Here is a 6865-nt window from a genome sequence, read left to right as displayed (position 1 = left end):
TGGGAATTGAATTAGAATCACAAAATGATACATGTATGGATTCCTCTATGGTTCTATGCTCTTTGAGGTAAATTCTATAAGCTTTGCTAGTGGTGGAGTATCCAACGAACATTCCCTCATAAGATTTTGGATCAAATTTACCAAGATTTTCTTTGTTGTTAAGTACAAAACATTTGCATTCAAAAACATGAAAATACTTAAGATTAGGAGGGGTTCCTTTCCATAGCTCTTAAGGAGTTTTCTTCAACCCTTTTCTAATGATGGTCCTATTCAAAATATACAAGCTGTATTTACAGCTTCAGCTCATAGAAATTTTGGTACCTCATTGTCACGTAACATAGCCCTGGTCATCTCTTGAAGGCTTTTATTCCTTCTTTCAACTACCCCATTTTGTTGAGGTGTTCTAGGGCATGAAAAGTTATGAGCAATTCCAAAATCATCACAGAATTTTTTAAAGTCTTGGTTTTCAAATTCCTTTCCATGATCACTTCTCAAATGGGCAACTTTTAAATCTTTTTCATTTTGAATTCTTTTGCAAAGGGTTGAAAAGGCATGAAAAGCATCATTTTTATGAGCAAGAAAAAGTACCCAACCAAATCTATAGTAATCATCCACCACCACTAAGCCATAGTGTTTACCTCCTAAACTTTGAGTTCTTGTTGGTCCAAAAAGATCTATGTGTAACATCTCTAATGGCCTCTGATGCCAAGGCATCTTAGGCTAGTTTCACTAGCATTTTTCTGTTAGTTTTAGTTGTTTTATGCATTTTCTTGAGCTTAAAGTAACCAAGAATGGTTAAATGAACAACAAAGCAATGAACCATCCAAACAGTATGATTTTGATGCAAATTCCATGAGTTTTTAGTTATATTACTTGAATGCTATGAATGGATGATTTCTCATGAAATTTTGCAAGACTTTGATGCAATTGTTTGGATGATTTCAGGGAAGAAGAGGCTAGGCAAGGAAGCAACAAAATCAATAAAGGAAGCTTGAAGATCACATGTGGAGAATCTGAAAGTGGCGTTTAACCTCCAGTTTAACCTTAAACTGGAAGTTAAACGCCAGAATAAGAAATGCATCAAAGCTGAAAGTGGCGTTTAACCTTCAGTTTAAGGTTAAACTGAAGGTTAAACGCCAGAATCATGAAAGCTGAGAAAAGAGGAAACTGGCGTTTAACCTCCAGTTTAACCTTAAACTGAAGGTTAAACGCCAGAATGAGAATTGAACCAAAGGAGCATTTCCACGTTTAACCTCCAGTTTAACCTCAAACTGGAGGTTAAACGTGTTCGACACTTTTTCTCACCATGGAGCAATTCCACGTTTAACCTCCAGTTTAACCTTAAACTGGAGGTTAAACGCCAGAAGCAAGTGAGGCACCAGGAGCATTTCACGTTTAACCTCCAGTTTAACCTCAAACTGGAGGTTAAACGTGTTCGACTATTGCTCTCCTCCAGGGTTACTATCTTCATTCCCACGTTTAACCTCCAGTTTAACCTCAAACTGGAGGTTAAACGTGTTCGACCCATTCACACTCCTGGGCTACTTTCTTCATTTCCACGTTTAACCTCCAGTTTAACCTTAAACTGGAGGTTAAACGTGTTCGACTCAAATTGCCTCCAGGGTTGCTTTCTTCAATTCCACGTTTAAGCTTTAGTTTAACCTTAAACTAAAGCTTAAACGTGTTCGACCATACCACAACCCATAGTTGCTTTCTTCCATTTCCACGTTTAAGTTTCAGTTTAACCTTAAACTGAAACTTAAACTTCAACTTAAACTCCACATTTTGAAAGGGTTTCTGGGCCAAATATATTGAAGTTTAAGTTAGCATTTGAGCACAAATATTAACTTAAACATATTATGGTATGAAACCCAATTGAATATCATGGTTTATGGGATTGGGCCGGAAGAATTGATGAGTCTGGAACTTCAATTTGTTGAGTCTTGTGTCATTACTTGTTTATCACTAAGTTTGCTCAATGAATGTTACAGAATGGGATCACAGCCTCATCAGGATTATGGACCATAAACCCAAAGCAAAAGGAAATCAAGGAAAAGCCTCAAAGCCCAAGAAACACAACAGAAGCTCAATTTAGAAAGTGTATAAATAGGATAGAATTGAAGTTAGTTAAAAAAAATTTTTGACACTTTGGAACTTTTGATCATTTTTTCTATTTTTCATACTTTGTAATTGAATTCAGAGCTATGACTCACTAAACCCCTTTCATTGGGTTAGGGAGCTCTATTGTAATTCAATGAATCAATACTAGTTTTATCTTCTTCTTCAATCTTTTCTCTTGAATTTTGTTAGAAAGCTTCTCGATCTAACTCCATTGGGTAGTTGTCTTGGGAAAGAAACTACCCATAATTGGAATCCTTCGGAACCTTGGGAAAGGAATGGAGGATTCATGCTAGAGAAGCTTTCTCACAGTGAATTGGATTGGGGTTTGGATGGATATTGTGACATGTAATCCTACCAAATTGTGGTTCATAAAACTGTGTGGTATAATCAGTGATCGAGCATCATCTCTTCTTATGAACATTTAAACCAAGGGATTGGGAATTTGTTTGTTTTTAGAGAGAATTGGTGAGCCAAGGAATTGGGATCCAATCATATAAGATTGCCAAGCAAGATTCAATGAATGCATTGGTTGAGGAAGAGATGAAAATGTTTTGATTCGGAGATTTCAATATCTCCTGACCCCAATGAACCCCTCTTTCTGATCTACACTTTCTATTCACATTCTGCAAATTTCAATTCATGCAATCAACCCAATTCCCTTTACTTTCAGCAATTTACTTTCTCGCACCTTAATTCTCGCAATTTAAGTTTATGCAATTTCAATTCCTTGCAATTTACGTTTCCTGCCACATTTACTTTATGCAATTCACATCCAAAAGTTGATTCCGCTCAACTAAACAAACTTCTAATTCGAATTGCTCATTCAACCAATCCTCGTGGGATTCGACCTCACTCTATTGTGAGTTTTTACTTGACGATGACCGGTGCACTTGCCGGAAGGAATTTTGCCGATCGTGCAATTTCCTAAATCGTAGCATAACAAGTTTATGCACATCAATTTTATGGCGCCGTTGCCGGGGATTGGTTTTCGATTGACAATTCTCAAATTGGAAGTTAACTAGATTGAGCATTTTTCTTGTTTTGTTAATTTACTTGTTGAATTTTAATTTCTGCACTCTGTTACTTGCTTTTTCTTTCTTATGCCTTTCAATTCAAGCAACTAACTCACTGACCCACTAACTATTTGAATTAATTCCTCAACTGCTCTAACCATACTCTTCCATTAACCAAGAGTATTCCACTTGTTTGTTGCTTGTGGTGTGTTCTTGTATGACAGGTAGGAGAGGAGAGATATCAACTCCTCCATATACCGAACCAGAGAGGACCCTTCATAGACTTAGAAGGGAAGCAAGAGGGAAGAGAGTACTGGGAGAAGAAGAATCTGAAGGAGAATCTGAGGATAACTTTGAGGAAGCTCTAGATCTCAACATGGATAGAGAATTTCACAAGCATGAGAGGGCTGATGGAAACAATGCCATTCCTGAGAGGAAGGTTCTTGGTTCATACATAAACCCAACCTCTGGGAATTGTGGTAGCAGCATTCAGAAACCACCCATTCAAGCCAATAATTTTGAACTCAAACCACAGTTAATATCACTGGTGGAGAACCATTGTTCATTTGGTGGGAGTGTTAATGAAGACCCAAACCAACATCTCACAAAATTCCTGAGAATTTGCGACACTGTGAAGTCCAATGGAGTCCAGGAAGATGCCTATAAACTGCTCTTGTTCCCATTTTCACTTAGGGACAAGGCAGCTAAGTGGTTGGAATCATTCCCAAGGGACAGCCTAACAACCTGGGATGAGGTGGAGAGCAAGTTTCTGGCACGTTTCTACCCCCCACAAAAGGTCAATAGGCTTCGATCTGAGGTTCAGACTTTTAGACAACAAGATGGTGAGACGCTCTACGAGGCATGGGAGAGGTTCAAAGAATTGACAAGGAAATATCCACCAAACATGTTCCCTGACTGGGTGCAATTGCATATTTTCTATGATGGACTTTCTTATGAATCAAGGAAGGATGTAGACCATTCATCAGGAGGTTCATTGAACAGGAAAAAGACTGTGGAAGAAGCCATTGAAGTGATTGAGACAATGGCTGAGAATGAGTACTACTATGCTTCAGAGAGACACAACACTAAGGGAGTCATGGAGCTGAACCATGTTGATACAATTCTAGCTCAAAACAAGATGTTTGCCAAGCAACTAGCAGAACTCACCAGGAAATTAGACACAAAGCAAGTGGCTGCAATACACACACAAGATCAAGAGGAAGTAAGCATTGAAGGAGGTGATTGGGAAGAGGCCAACTATGTGGGAAACCAACAAAAGCAATCATATGATCCACACTCCAACACTTACAACCCAGGTTGGAAAAACCACCCAAACTTTGGGTGGGGAAACCAGCAAACCCAACCACAAAACCACAAACCTTACAACCACAACCAACATAACAATTCCACATACCAAAACTCCAACCAAAGATCATACCAAGCCACACAAAACACTTACTCCCAACCACCATATCATGGCCAAAATAACCAACCTGCCCAATCCAATCCGAACCAACAATTTCAAGATCAATTAAACAGGATAGAAGGAATACTAGCAAACATGGGTCAGGACATAAATGAGTTGAAAAGCTTTAGGGAAGATGTGAGATCGACCTTAAGGAGCCATGGTGAAGAACTCAAGTGGATGGAGTCTCGAGTAGGAGAGCTATCTCAACAGGCCCCCAAGTCAACTACAGTGTTCCCTAGTGACACTGAAAAGAATCCTAAGGGGGAACAAAAGGGAGTGAGATGGGAAGAATGCAAGGCCATCACCATATTGAAGGAAGTCTCAGAAGAAGAAGGAATCAGACCCTCAGAAAAGGAGCCAGAAATCTTGAAAGAAGGTGTGGAAGAAGCTAAGCAGGAAAGTGAAACTGAGCAAGCCAAGGAAATGCAAAAGGAAGGCATGCTGGGAACATACCAACCAAAAGCACCATTTCCTCAAAGGTTAGGAGGAGGTGAAAAAGGGAAAACATATTCAAGGTTCTTAGAGACATTTAAGTCTCTCCACATCAATATTCCCTTCCTTGAGATCCTCCAGCAGATGCCTACACACATCAAGTATTTGAAGGAATTGCTGAGCAAGAAAAGAGTTTTAAAGGGAGGACAAACTGTAATAATGAACAAAGAATGCAGTGCACTCATCAAGAAGGATATGGTCTCTAAGAAAACAGACCCAGGAAGTTTTCATATCCCCTACATCATAGGGGAAACAAAAATTGACAGAGGATTCTGTGATCTAGGAGCTAGCATAAATGTGATGCCTTTGACTCTTATGAGGAGGCTACAACTGAATGAGGTGAGATCCACTGATGTAATCATACAACTGGCTGACAAAACTCAAAAACAAGCTGAAGGGGTAGTTGAGAATGTGCTGGTGAAAGTGGGAAATTATTTTTTCCCCACAGACTTTGTCATTTTGGACATGGAGGAAAGCTACCTACACCCTATCATTCTGGGAAGGCCATTTCTAGCCACTGCTAGAGCGCTCATAGATATAGAACAAGGAGAGCTAATTTTGCGAGTACATGATGAACAGCTCATTTTCCATGTTTTTAAACCTGCATCTGAGCCTGAACCAGAACCTGAAAGGCCTAAGGATGATAGTAGCCATCTGTGTTTGGAGGAAAGCAATTCAGCAGCTGAAACTCTAAAACAATCCTTTGAAGGCAAACAAGAATTACAAGAGTTGAAGCCACAAGAATCAATAGAAACAGATGAGAAGTGTCCTCCTAGCATAAGGGTCAATGAAGAAATCCTCAAGAGAGAGGGAAGAATTGTAAAGAAATTGCCAAGAGGGTGGAGAAACAAGAAAATTCCCACTGAAGGTTTCTCTCCGGGAGATAAAGTGATATCAAGTCATTATCTGCCAATCCCACCTGGCCTCAAACCTATTCCTTCCCAGCTCCCTCAAGTGTTCACAATCAAGAAAGTTCTTTCTATGGAACATTTGGAAATCATGAAGAAATCAAATGGGGATGTTTCCATAGTGAGAGGAGAGGATATCAAGCACTACAATCCACCCTAACAAGGGACAACCGTCAAGCTAGTGACGTTAAAGAAGCGCTTGTTGGGAGGCAACCCAACCTGAGGTAATACTCTTTTGCTGTTTCTTTTATTTGTTTCAATAAAAAGGTGAAGTAGTTTCTATGCATTGCAAAGAATTAAGTTTGGTGTTTCACACCAAACAATGAATTTGTGGATCAATAATTCAAAGGGGAATGTGTGACTCTAAGTTTGGTGTTCCACCATACAGATTAACTGAACACAACAACCTTTGAATTATATGAAAGGAACAACCATTCTAAGCAATCACAGAAATGCTTAAAATCCTTAGCAGCAACTTCATTCCAAGGAGGATTCAAGGATTCAAAGAGCAGAGGAGTAAGTAGGAGACTAAGTTTGGTGTTCACACACCAACTTAAGACTCAGACACTTACCCATATATAGTGAGCTAACCATTCAAGTGCTTGAGAAACAAGCAACTTCGTCACTCTTTGCAGGAAAGGAAACAAGGATCTTAGAAAGAACATGATGCAACAACTAGTAGAAGAAGGAGAAATCAAATTATTTCCTGGCAACAAAGAGAAAACAAGAAATTTCACAAGGTGGTGTTGTTCCTTGACATTTCTTTAAAAGGCAAACAAAAGCATGCTTGTTCTGGTTTAAACTGAAATGGTTGAATCTTTCTGGAATGTGAAGTTTTTAGTATGTTTGTTGGTTTACTGCTT

The sequence above is a fragment of the Arachis stenosperma genome, chromosome 8 (genome assembly GCF_014773155.1).
Source record: "Arachis stenosperma cultivar V10309 chromosome 8, arast.V10309.gnm1.PFL2, whole genome shotgun sequence".
Taxonomy (NCBI): Eukaryota; Viridiplantae; Streptophyta; class Magnoliopsida; order Fabales; family Fabaceae; genus Arachis; species Arachis stenosperma.
This window is presented reverse-complemented; position numbering follows the sequence as displayed.